This window comes from Centruroides sculpturatus, unplaced genomic scaffold (genome assembly GCF_000671375.1).
Source record: "Centruroides sculpturatus isolate CEXI.00-Female unplaced genomic scaffold, Cexi_2.0 scaffold94, whole genome shotgun sequence".
In the NCBI taxonomy this organism is placed as follows: Eukaryota; Metazoa; Arthropoda; class Arachnida; order Scorpiones; family Buthidae; genus Centruroides; species Centruroides sculpturatus.
Window position 1 is genome coordinate 816,620 of NW_019384400.1, and position 14,727 is coordinate 831,346.

Sequence of the window (14,727 nt, forward strand, 5' to 3'; positions counted from 1 at the left end):
ATTTTCGTAATCTTATACGATATCGTTATTCAACGTTTCAATAGAAACTCTTCTCATCATAATTGCCATAGGGTTTCGCTTGTCAAATATGTCTGTAGCTTATAATACGAAAACGTCTTACTTAAGGCAATTTTTGGACATCATAAATCTTAGATTTTCTCAATTAATTCTTAATAGTATCATAACTTAAGAACGTTTGATTTTAAGTAAATTTTCAAGAATTTATGTTACCGCATTGTATTAAATGTTTTGAATTGAAGTTAAAGTGTTAACTAGTAAAAACAATTTACATGGATTTAATAGAAAAACATAATTGAATCAATAAATAACTTTCATCGTTAGTGATTTATTTGCATATTTTCCTCAAAATTTCTTCGCTAATCAGTTTTAAATATTAAATTTCGAAATACAGTGATTATAATCATTGCTATACTTCATAAATTACCTTCGTATAGGCTATTGTATATTGATATTAATGGAAATTGATATAAGAGAATTTACATTTAAAAGCATTTCAAATAAGTTTAGTAATTTACATAGCTAAAATAGTCCTTATATATAATTTAATAAGAGTTATTTTTGCACATAATCACAAATTACTACATCTACATATAATATATGTATATTCCAATTATATTTTTTCTAAATTTAAGGCTCTTATTATAGACAATCATATATTAATAATTTATTAGTACATGTATTAAAAAGTATTACTGCAATTTAGAAAATATATAAGTAGTTAAATACCATAGATAATCAAACCATTAAATCTTAATATGTTTATTTAATCAGTAATTTATATAATAAATAAATAATTTATTCCAGCTGTTTACTTAATGTTTACCAAACTGCAAATTTAAGGTATAAACATCTACAGTAAATTACATAAAATTCGATAATTCCTCATTTCTTTCTGTAATTTTATAAAATAAATAATAGTATTTAATTTTGTAGATAGCTATAAATAATTATATTAAATTATTGACTTAATTTTACTTAAATTAAATTCATTTAGTATATATTTCATGAATATAATTAAGTATTTTGTTTTGTTTTGATTTCATAACAGTGCTAAATGAATTGTAAATATTCATTGATGCATTAAATGCTTATTAATGTAAACTTTAAGTAGCTAATTAATTCCATTATCTTTTTAATATGAAAATGTACAGAGTTCTGATTAAAAAAAAATTAAATAAATATCTCAATCAAGCAGAATCTTATTTTGTTTAATATATTAGAATGTTACTTATTAAGATATGCTGAAAATTAAAACTAAATAACTTAATATGGGAATTATTGAATATTGCATTATAACGGTGATAGAAGAGGTGAAATTCAATTAATCATTTCATTATAGAGCATGCTTTATCATTTGATATCATCATCAGGAAGCGTGTTAAATATTAGACAGCAATCAAGGATGTATGCAGTAATTAATGGCATTCAGTATTATGTAATTAATAATAGAATATCCTATAAATTATAATTGAAATTTATATGAATAATATCTAAAAATATTTTATTAAATAAATTCNTTTATATATAAAAAATAATAATAATAATGCAAAACTTTTTTATTATTTTTTGCACAATAGTAAATGATCTACAAGTTAAATAAAAGTGCAAAAAAATGGAGTAAAAAAAATCTTATTTTTAAATGATTTTACTAAATTTTAATCAGAAAAATTAATCCAATGTTATAATAAATATATATTGAAACGTTAACTTAACAATATATAGAGAAAAACTAAAGAAATTAGCATAAAAAACAATGATTAAATTACCTTATTTTATTCTTTATACGAATTTTTAGTAGAAATGACATTCTCAACTTTCATTTCTTTGCATGTAAATGCTATCATTACCATTACAACTAAACTTTATTTGGAGAAAACAAAAAATACATAAAGGATATACCCGAAATGATTGTAATCGAAAAAGTTGAGGAAATTGAGAAATACCTATTATCTAATATAGAAAAGAATCAAATTAGATGAAACTATTTCCGAATATCCTCATTTGTATTCATGTAACTAAAGCGAATATCCAAGAGATTTACTTAATATATATATATATATATATATATATATATATATATATATATATATATATATATATATATATATATATATATATATATATATATATATATATATATATATATATATATATATATATATATATATATATATATATATATATATATATATATATATATATATATATATATATATATATATATATATATATATATATATATATATATATATATATATATATATATATATATATATATATATATATATATATATATATATATATATATATATATATATATATATATATATATATATATATATATATATATATATATATATATATATATATATATATATATATATATATATATATATATATATATATATATATATATATATATATATATATATATATATATATATATATATATATATATATATATATATATATATATATATATATATATATATATATATATATATATATATATATATATATATATATATATATATATATATATATATATATATATATATATATATATATATATATATATATATATATATATATATATATATATATATATATATATATATATATATATATATATATATATATATATATATATATATATATATATATATATATATATATATATATATATATATATATATATATATATATATATATATATATATATATATATATATTTTAATATATTAAAAGTGTAAAGGAATGAGAAAAGTTATAAGAATTTTTATTTTAATAACTGTAGATTTTCTTTTTTGCAATACGAAACATTAATGATGTAGAAATCGGTTCATATACCATCATTAAAATGTAAGATGTAACTTTTAATAATCTCTCAATTTATTATAACTTTGAAGATTTCCAGAAAGATTTCTACACTGTATCGAATTACATTGAGTTGATAAACTTTTGTATTTGAAATCATTCGAATACGATCGTGTATATTTCTACAAATTAAATTATCTGTGATCGATAATTGGCTTTATTTATTCGTTTATTCAATGAGTACACACAACACAAGAACTCTCTTTCTTTTAGTTAAGAGTCATGCATTTTAGACATTTTCAGTCCACTCTCTATTTAGCATATCTTTGACTCGATGTATATACAAAGGGGTCCCTTCATTCCTTTATATTCAGGGTTTTAGTACCTCTGCAAGGCCCTGATTAAGTATAAAAAAATTCGAATTAATAATATAAAAAAATCGAGTGAAAATTTGAATTTTAAAACCAATAAAATTAATTGAAACAATGTACAAAAAAAATACGAGACTGATTTTAAAACGATAAATCTTTCAACCATTGTTTTATTTATATCCAATTCTGTTTACACATAATCGGATTATACGATTCCATTCTTCATTCTAGTACATCTTAGAAAAATCAATTATATTTAAAACAGAAAAGTTAAATTTTATATATTGTAAATATGTACAAAAATTTATATAGAAATAATTCTTACAAAAGTTTAAATTTAATCCAATAAATAATAAAATTTTTTTTTTAAATTTAGAAGCGTAGCGAGCAGTTTTTATCCCTTATAAAAAATGTAATAATTTGTTGCAAATGTCATCCTGCCATTTTATATTAAGTGTACGAGGAAAATGAAGTTTAAGTTCTTTTCTTCTTTTTTTTTAAAAAAAAAAGACCAAAATAAAAAATAAACAATTTGGCATTTGTAGAAAATAGAGTGGTGGAAATTTAAGTTTTGTTGTTTAGAATATATCTGTAATTTACTTTGATTGTTGTACCTGATTGAATTTTCAAAAGATGAGTCTCTTTAATGTTTTTTTTACAATGATTACATCAGCATTATTGATATTCTTTTTTATGATTGTAACATCCCTGAAGGAATGCCAATGATACTGATTAAAATAATACAAAATATACTACCAAAAAAGTAATTTTTATGTATTTCCAAAATTTAAATTTAATCTAATAAATAAACTAAACAATATAAAGTGTATAACATATATATTATTATTATTATTTACAAATTTTTAATAAATTAATTACTAGTAATGTCATTATTCTGCAAATTCTCTAATCGTTTTTTTTAAGCACGTGTTGAATAGAATAGAATTTTTTTTTATTATTATTATTGAAATATAAATTATTTTAAAAGTGTGTAACTTTCTTTACTTTATCAGTTATTCTGATAAATCAGACTCCAGAGAGGAATTTATCATAGTAAAGTCGTTTTATAGAAAAATTCTATAGAAAGAGTCATTTGAATGAAGTAAATGAATAAAGAAAATAATCTATAATAACAAATGTTGAAGTTCAGGTGGATGGCATCTTTCTAGAAAACTGCATCATCATTTGTTTAAAATGTCATTGACAAAAAGCAAAGTGTAGCAACGTGACGGGTAAATTTATAACAACGCTTCGTGTCACTTCACGTTCTAAACTTTTCATTCTTAAATTCTTCTAGAGAAAGACGGCGCCTGAAAGTGGAATCGTTTCAAAAAATAAATGAAGCATTTAATACTTTTTAATTTGTTGAGAGAATATCTTTGGACGTCTTCTTGTCTCGTCACGTTTATTTATTTATTTATTTATCTATTGTATCGCGCTTGACATACTCCGATGTAACTGCTACATCGAATAGTGAATAATGTGAATAAAATTGATTAGGATTGATATTTTCAGTGTTGAATCGTATCGTAAACAGCGACTAGCCTATATTCAATAAACGTTAACTCTTATGTACACAAGAAATGTACAAGAAGATCATCCACGTGACTTCGAGGAGGGTCTTATGAACATCGAAAATTATTGAACACGGTAGAGTTTACATAAAGATTTATTACTGTACATACGTTTTGTTGGAGTTATTACAAAGGGTTGCGCGAACTCATAACACTTGTAATTCGTTACGTTACGTGTTCAATATAAACAAATGAATGATATTTGATAAACACGAATGCCACGAAAAGCATCCATCTGCTAATTATTCGTCCGTAACAAAAGTATAGTAATTTCTATTGAAGTCATTCAGCCAACTGATTAATCATTAGAACTGGAGTGACTCATCGATCGCTACGAAAGGAAATGCCAACAATCGTTATGTTTGCGGATAATAGAAATATAAAACTGGAGTGAAAATTATAGAAAAATCAAATTGACAATTGTATTAGCGTAACAATCATTTACGCGTTATTCGGGATAAATAAATTAAATAAAATGTGAAAATATACAGGCTCCTATTCGTCATACTTATTCCTACTAACAATAGAGTAATGCCTTGTTTGTAAACTTCTTTCGGGGGAATTTTTGAATTTAAAAATAAACTTATAAAATCCTAATGATTATCGTTATATCGTCAATTAATTTGCTTTACATTAGGGATGATTTTTTACGTATCAATATCGATAGTGATTTTCATAAATGGGATTTAAGTTCGCAGAATATTAAAGGTTATTCATTATAATATTTATTTTATGGAGCTTGAATAAGCCATTTCTAAATACAATTCATTTTCTCTTTCTATTTTTTTCGTATATTCGATGAAGAAATTTTAGAATTACGAATAATATAATAAATGTGCTGTTCATAAGCATAAAAACGTCAAAGCGAGGGATGAACAATGGAAATGATAATCGGCTTAGCAACTAAAGATAGAAAGAACCCTTCGATAAGAAGCAATAATTCTTTATTTTTACTTAAAATGAATAAAATTTTATTACAATTTATTTCAGTATTAGAGGATAACATTAAAAATCATCTATTTTATTAAAAAAAAAACTGGACTTTATTTTAATGAATTATTGTTACTAAAGTCCAGTTTATTTTATCAAATACCATTTAATTTGTTACAGTATTAGTAAAAACATTTCAATTATGAAACTGAATTTAGTCATTACTACTTGTTATTAAAATTTAATTACATAATCATTTTAATAATATCTTAATTTTTATTTAATTAATTAAATGTATATTTTTTTTTAATGATGATTCGGGAGTAATTTTTATTTCGTTGTAATTTTAAACTGTGAAAGAATCATCTCTTCCAAATGGGCTTTTCGACTAATTTGGACTTTTAATTAAGTATTCTTCACCCTTTAACTTGATCTATTGGTTAGAATGTTAAAGGATTTCCATCAATTTACTAGAATTTAATTAATTAAAGAATAATAAAAAATGATGGTACTTAGAAACATCTGTTGATGAATAAATCAAAGAAATTTACAAATAGCTATCAAATAGCCTACTTCAATATTCATAAAATGGAGATTTAAAAAAAAAATTAGTGTTTTAACGCATTCTTCTTAATAAAAATTTTATATTTATTTAAAATATTTTAATATTTTACCAAAAAAAATTGTCTTAACATTAATATTCACTGGAATCAATGGTGAATTAAGACCTTCGGGGCCTCTTTATTCCGTATTAAAATCACCAAAATTATGTAAAAGGAGCCTCTCTACATATTTTTATGATAACATTTCTAATTCGTTATAGAATTATTTATAAATTGCAATGGTATAATTGTTTTATGTCCGGGCCTCTAGGTATAGGGAGTTATTCGGCACTGAATGCAATGTATTATAAGTAAACTAACTTAAATATTGAGGTAAATCGGTGGTTTAATAGTTTATGTAACCGATAAATTAAACCATTAGTTATTAACGGTTTAATTTGTTGGTTAAAGTAACTACTAAATGATTTAATAGTTTACACAACTGATAAAGTAAACCATTAATATATGATTTAACTAACAGTTAAAATAACTAATTTAATTAAGGAATGGAAGGGAATAAAATATCTAATTCCACGTTATTTTGTTTCCTTGATTCATTTATATTAAAAAAATATATACCTTTTTTCAATAAATATTTTAATATATCAATAGATGAAAAATAGTGAATTTATTTAAATATTTCTAGTTTATTTTTCTATGTCAATACAAGTCGACCCCCCTATAACACTGTTGATTATTTCGTTTTATATGAATTCCATGTTGTACGAGTCACTTAGATTTTACAAATATGTGTGCCGGGCTGTGAACGGCTGACGTATTTGTAAAATCTAACTGACTCGTACAACATGGAATTCATATAAAACGGAATAATCAACTGTGTTATAGGGGAGTCGACTGTAATTGCTTAGATAAATGGATATATATTTATTAGAATTAAAAATTATTCATTGAAAAATAAATTATTTGGAATTACAAATGTAAAATTACAAAATCAGTATCAACTGGGTGGAAAAAAAGGAAGAAAAGATAAAGAGGATAAATTGATCAATTCACAGAGGAAAGAGAAACTGGAAATTCGTTCATTTAGTCTCTTACAACTTAAATTATACTTTTACAATTATATTTATTAATCGTTAAGGTTTATTTAATTAAAGTAATACAGAAAATTGAAGTATGTAATATTCGTTTTGATTGAAAAATAATTTTTACAACAGTCAATTTGACATTTTTTTTCTTTTACTCTACTCCTGTTATTTTGATTAATTTATTACAGAAAAATAAATTAAATATTTAATATCAATTTTAATTATATTACTAATTAAATAATTTATTCTAAATAGAAATGAATTAAATGTTTTATAAATACTGAATTTTTAAAGTATGTAATTATGAATTTTTACATGAAGAAATTACATTTATTCTTTGGAATCGTGTGCTTATTTGATATCATTTTTGCAATACATAAACCAAGTAATGACGTCATATTTGTGCAAAAATGAGACGTTCTTCCTGTCAAACAGACCTTCAAACTGATAAGAAAGGCGTAGACGTTAATGATTGCAACGTGAGCTCATTCTAACGGTATTTGGAGTGTTATATCATATTAAATGGTATGATGTAAAGCATGAAAGGAACGTATTTGTAATCGTTAAAAAACCCCCGGAATGAAAAGTCACGTGTCAATCCTGATAAGTATTTTCTTTTTATCTGTGTCATATCAATAGAATAATATAGGTTTTTCGTCTCTTTCTTCTGTTCTCGTGCCCATTGTCATCTGTCGGGGCCATAGCGGGGACGAACGGATAATGAAGAATGGGGCCCGACATATTCAGGATCTACCGCCCATGAAAATTCATGGGGGTGTTGCTCGTACGGGGTTCAACAGAGCGGTAGACTGACCGCTTTGACCACGCGGCCCTCGTAGTTAAAACGTAGATGCTATTGTTAAAATTGTTATAATTAGCATTCGATTAGAAGTGTGTAATATTTTTGTTTAAAATTATATTAAATATTAGAATCAATTAAAGATTTTCTTTATTTTGCATGAAGCAAACACAAAATCTGCGCTCAGAACCGAAGCTACTGGGAGGATCGAAGATATCTCGTTTCCACAATGTCGGCATAAAAGTCACGACACCAAAAAAATAAATAAATAATCATAATACAGTAGAGCATCGATTATCCGAAAGGCAATCATCCGAAACGTCAATTATCCGAAAGAATTCCAGTCGGCAAATTTAAATTTTCGCTAGTGTTGTGGCGCTGTAATCTTTGGCTATGTCTTGGGCTACTCAAATATTTTACGTTTTTGATACTAAATTAACTTCTGAAGTATAATTTTTTATTGTTTTTATATTTTTCAATATATTTATTTTGTTCGTACAAAATAAAGAAATAATTTTTAACGATACAATACTCTTCGTTAGGCTTAACATCGACGAAAATTCAACGCGAAGCGACACGCAACGGAGAAAAATGTCAAGATCGGATAAATTAATATATTTTTTCGTGCATAATCGGTTATCTGAAACATCGATCTTCCGAACAACCCCAGTCCCCAATTGATTCGGATAATCGACGCTCTACTGTATTATTTTTGGAATTAAAAGAAATACAGCAGTATAAAGAAAAGACACGAGGGATGATGAGAATGGAGGCACTTTGTATTAATTAATATCGTTATCAGCCGGCAAATCGAGACATTAAAAAATTAAATTTAAAAACATTTATTTATCATATGATATGTTTAATAATTATTACGTAATTCCTGATCATGTCAACCTTTTTTAAGGCTGAAATCTTACTCCTAAACAAACATTTTTTATAGACTTATCGGAATTGTTATAAGATATGATCTCTAACAGCTGTTTTCGTACATAAATAATTGTTACTATAAAGAATTTGAGTACATAACACCTTATATAAGAATTTACTATTAAATTTTTTCGTTTCACAATTATATACAGGCCTATCACTTTTCAGTACTATATGACCATATCTTTTTCTATTACGGTGGCTGAGTGGGTACTTAATATATATATAAGGTCTGTAATAAATCCCGTAAATCTGTAATAATGCCTTATATAAACTCTAATTCAGTGATTATCTTTGATGCGACACTACCAGTATTTTAAAAAGGTCGAGAAGTACCGCTCTCATCTATAATAGATTCTACATATATAGTATAGCAGAACTCAGTATATGAGCTCTATTATGTTATAAAACTACATAAAGGGCCTCTAACGGTAGTAGAGGCCCTTTATGTAGTTTTCCAGCGGCTGGCTACGTAGAGTTTTTTGGGTTTTCTTCACTTTTGTAACGCCTAAATAGGGGCTAGTTTCCCATAGACAGTCCTCCAGGGAGGTATCCCCTTTTGCAGATCGCCCACAGCTCAGTTACGTGTTATTCTACGATATCAAATTACCTCTGAACTATAATTAAAAAATAAAATTTAAAAAATGTAAATATGGTGTTATATAAAACGTATATTTAACTATATATATATATTTTTTTTAATTGAAAGATAATCTTGAAAGAATGTTATATTTATAGCGTTATTTACAGGGATGGACTGCCCCGTAGCCTTGAAAATGGGCCGAAATTTTTGGCCCGAATTTTTTATTTTTTATTACTAAACACATTGTTTTATTATTAGTATATAATAATAAAACAAAGATTTAACTTTCATAATTTTTCTTGTATTTTTTACTCGTTTCCTTTGTTGTCATAAGATATAACTGCTATTTAAGTGTTCATTCTATTTAATATATTCTGTTCAATTACTAGATGTAAAACAATGTTTATGCACATTTAAATATGTATTTAGATTACTAACCTTGTCTGCTAATTGTCTTTACTTAATTCTCTCTGTATTAAGCCACTTCGAAATTCGTAAAAGCATTCCTTTTATCTTTTTTGAAACTACAGTCGACCCCTCTATAGCACTGTTCATTATTCCGTTTTATATGAATTCCATGTTGTACGAGTCACTTAGATTTTACAAATACGTGAGCCGTTCACAGTCCGACACACATACAGTAGACCCCCCCTATAACGCTTAGATACGTTTCACTTTATAAGAATTTTACGTTGTAGGAATCCTTAAATACATGAGCCAATCACAGCCAGACACGTGTGAAGTTTACGGACTAAGGCTGTTTGATAGGTTTTCTTCTATAAAATTAACCGATTCTAGACTAATTCCACTCAACATTTCCAAAACACGTATAATTTTTTGGGAATAATCCGTATAAACTACGCTATAAACAAAAAATTGTAGGATCACTTACCGAGTGTGCACCGTTCGACTACGCCGTTGCTTACGCTTGTTTTCGTCGCGGAGCAGCGCACCAAACGGCGGCCGCGTTTTCTGATAAATTATTTTTCTGCGAAAAATTCGTTGACCTTTAGAGACATCATTAATAGAAATAATTTTTATGGCCGTTAAATAAGAAATGTTTCTTTCACAAGAAATGTATAAAATTAGTGCTGTATTAGACTTACGGTACCTAATTTACATACTGTACAGACGATAGTAAACTCAACTTACTCGCCTAAACTCTCCGTAGCGTGGCGCTGGACGGCGGAAAGTATATATATAATTATAATAAAGTTACAATAAATTAAGTTAATATATAATTATATATACAGTACCTAATTTATATATAATTAATATATAATTATATGTACAGTACCTAATTTATATATAATTAACATATAATTATATGTACAGTACCTAATTTATATATAATTTATATATAATACTGTACAGACGATAGCAAACTCAATTTACCTGCCTAAACTTTCCGTAGCGTGGCGCTGGACGGCGGAAAGTAGTTCGGCTGCTCATCCACTATTGGTCCAGATTCCACCAATCTTGTCGCGACACGAGTCGGCGATGACGTTTTACGAGTCCCTTTATACGAATACTGCCGCAATTTTTTCGCTACGTTATAGGAATTTCCGTTATAGGAACCCACCTTATAGAGGGGTCAACTGTATTTGTAAAATCTAAGTGACTCGTACAACATGGAATTCATATAAAACGGAATAATCAACAGTGTTATAGAGGGGTGGTGACTTTTATTTAGAATTACAAAAAAAAAAAAAAAAGCACTGAGCCTTTGCAAATTAGATCCAGTGTAAACCTACACAGACAATCATTTTCTGTCTAAATTTCGTGCCTATTAACTTATTTTGTATCCAAAACACAGCTCTTTGGATCGTTGCCATGTCTAAAATCCTAGATATAAAAGTAATTGTTTTACCGACAATTGCGTATCATACTCTTATATCAGTTCCAATTAACCAATTAAATTTTACATATATATATATATTTAAATTGAGTGTGATAAAAGTTATTTTATTTACATTTATTTCTGTTACCAAAAGTGAAAACGTTAGGTAATTTAAATTGGAAGTCTTTATTATATTTATTATATGAAATTTTAAATTATTATTGGCATTAAAATTGATTTATAGTGGTATCTCGTACTTCGAACTCTTCGGAGATCAAACGCAAAATTCGACAAAAATCCGCTTCGGAGTTCGAACGATGCTTCGAATTTCGAACTGAGCGCTCAGTGAAAAAAAAAATGCGTTCGAAGATTAAGAGGAATCTTTTGTGGGTCCAAGTCATCTCTTGCTTTACGCTTATATGTTTTCGGTGCTTTTTTTTTTCGATTTACTCTTGGTGTGTTTGGTTTATATACTCTACATCAAACACAGTAAAAATGTATTGTGTAAAAACCACTGTATTGTGTGTTATTTAACAATTTCTTCCTTCAAGTTTTCTCCTTCGACGGCTTTTGGCCCCGTACGTTTTGTATCCTTTCCTTCAAAATTGCCCGTGCGAAACTTTTTAAAACCACATTTCACGTGTGTTTGAGGTGTAATTTAACAATAAACCAACGCCATCTGTGTTTAAGAACTGAAAACACGCTTGATAAATAAATATATGCGGGTCAATCGCTTGTCATTACATTTCATTTTTTTGTTTCCTTTTTTATTATTTGCTACTTTCACTACTATAATTTATTAGCGCTATAAAACGACTAAAAATGAACATAATACTGCGAATAAAATGTTTTTATTTCCACAGTTCTTGATAAATTATTAAAGTATCTGTAATACTCAATAAACACGAAAAATATAGACTTGTATACAGGGTGATCATAATTAAACAGAAGGTATTTAGAGCTATTTTTATAAAAATTATGTATTGTTATACGTACTTCGGTAAAAAGTTTCAACATTTCGCCGCTAAGGAAAATTTAGCACTGCTGTATACCGTTCTGGGGGACCCGGGATCGAATCCGGACCGGTTCAAATTCGGGTTCAAACCTGTTCAATTGTTATGCATGGCTTAAAATGTCACTTTGATTTTTGTTACTGAAATCCATTCAAATACACTAGAGTTTGTGTGTATATATTGTACTGTAGCAGAAAATTAATTTTACTGTTATCATTTCTACACGAAAAGGGAAAAGATACTCAAGTAATGGCCTACTCTTTTCCCTTTTCGTCCAGCGAATAGTTGTCTGTCTGAATTATTCTTAAATTGGAAAGTTTCCTTCTTTATATAGCACAGTGTACTCACAGAGAAACACGCTTTACAGGGATTAAAATTGCTTGTAATAATTTATTTGGGTTTTAACAATTAGAAAATTAAATATTTCAAACAAAAAAATAATTAATTAATATATCCTGAATCAAAATAATAACTACAAATATGCATATAAAGAATTTTTATTCGATGAATAAAATAAAAATAACAATGAATGTGGATAAAAACATTAAAAAATTTAAATATATAGATACCAATATTACCATTTACATTCCTGGGAACTAATTCTTAAATTCTAATTACTATTTATTTTATCATCATATTCTTATTTTTAGCATTTATCAGAAAATAAAGTAAATTCTTATTATAAATAACATTAATTTTCAACTATCTAGTTAAAATGTTATTTAAATATAATACAAATAATGTTTCCATTTATAACAATTTATATTCTGATAAATTATGATCCATTTTCATCTTTTCAGATTCAATCCCACCAATATTAAACTTCTATTATGGTGTTTTAAATAATGAATTATTTAGAAATTACAGTAGACCCCCTATAACACTGTTGATTATTCCATTTTATATGAATTCCATGTTGTACGAGTCACTTAGATTTTACAAATACATGAGCCATTCACAGCCCGGCACACATATTTGTAAAATCTAAGTGACTCGTACAACATGGAATTCATATAAAACGGAATAATCAACAGTGTTATAGGGGGGTCTACTGATAATACATTTTTGCTGCATATTTTATTTATAGGAAAAAACTCTCTTTGATGCTATATAATAACAAATAACAATATTCAATTATAACAAGTAATACGTTAACAGTTACAATTTAAATACGTTCATACATATTTTAACTGCTCCTTCAAAGTAACATTATATTAAGAAGGATATAGCAATATATATGAATAAGAAATATCTCCTATTCAGCAATGATAATACAGTGTTATGAAATTTTTAATTATAATGAGTATAATATGAGTTTAATAAATTAAAATATTCTGTATTGTATTTGTGAAATTTACACAAAAAAATATATATATATTACACAATATACTATCAGTTAAATGAGATATGTTTAAAGATTACTTTAACGAACAGATAAAACTGATTAGGAACAACTATATTATAATTTCAGCATCTAGATTTTGAGTTTAGCCATGATTTATGTATGAATCCTAAACAAACTCTAAATTCAATTAACAAATATATGATTAACTGACTTTAACATTATCCTGTTTATGATATAAAATTTAAGGCCATTAAAGCCTCAACTCTGGGAGCTTAGGATTGAATCAGAATGATTGAATAACCCTGGAATTTCTTCAGATACGTTGAACCCCCTCCACTTGGCTGCTCCATTTTGAACCTGGCTAAACCCATGATGGATATGATAAAAAGATTTTCTATAATATATATATATATATATACATATATAACTTAATTTTAGGATGTATATACTCTATATGCTTAAAACACTTAGTTTAAAATATTCACAATACTTTTTCTATCATGGAAAGAAAAACAAAAACAGCAGCATTGATAATTGATAAATCATAACAAAATTTTTGTTAAAAATAAACATCAGTTAAAATTTCATATATTTATACCTTGCTGAATAAAAGATATTCATTTTATATATTTCTTGTATTTTATACAGCATAAATTCTAAATACCATTCTAAAAGAATTGTGACTTTTGAAATGTCTCATTCAGAGTAACATGTTATGAATTTTCCCAAATATTTCTGGGTTTTAATCAATTCTTTGTAATATTTCTGGGTTTTATTTTCAAACTTGAATTTATTCAAATCCAAAAATGTTTGGTATGATTTATATACCCCGAAGACTTTTGTAAAATCCTAGATA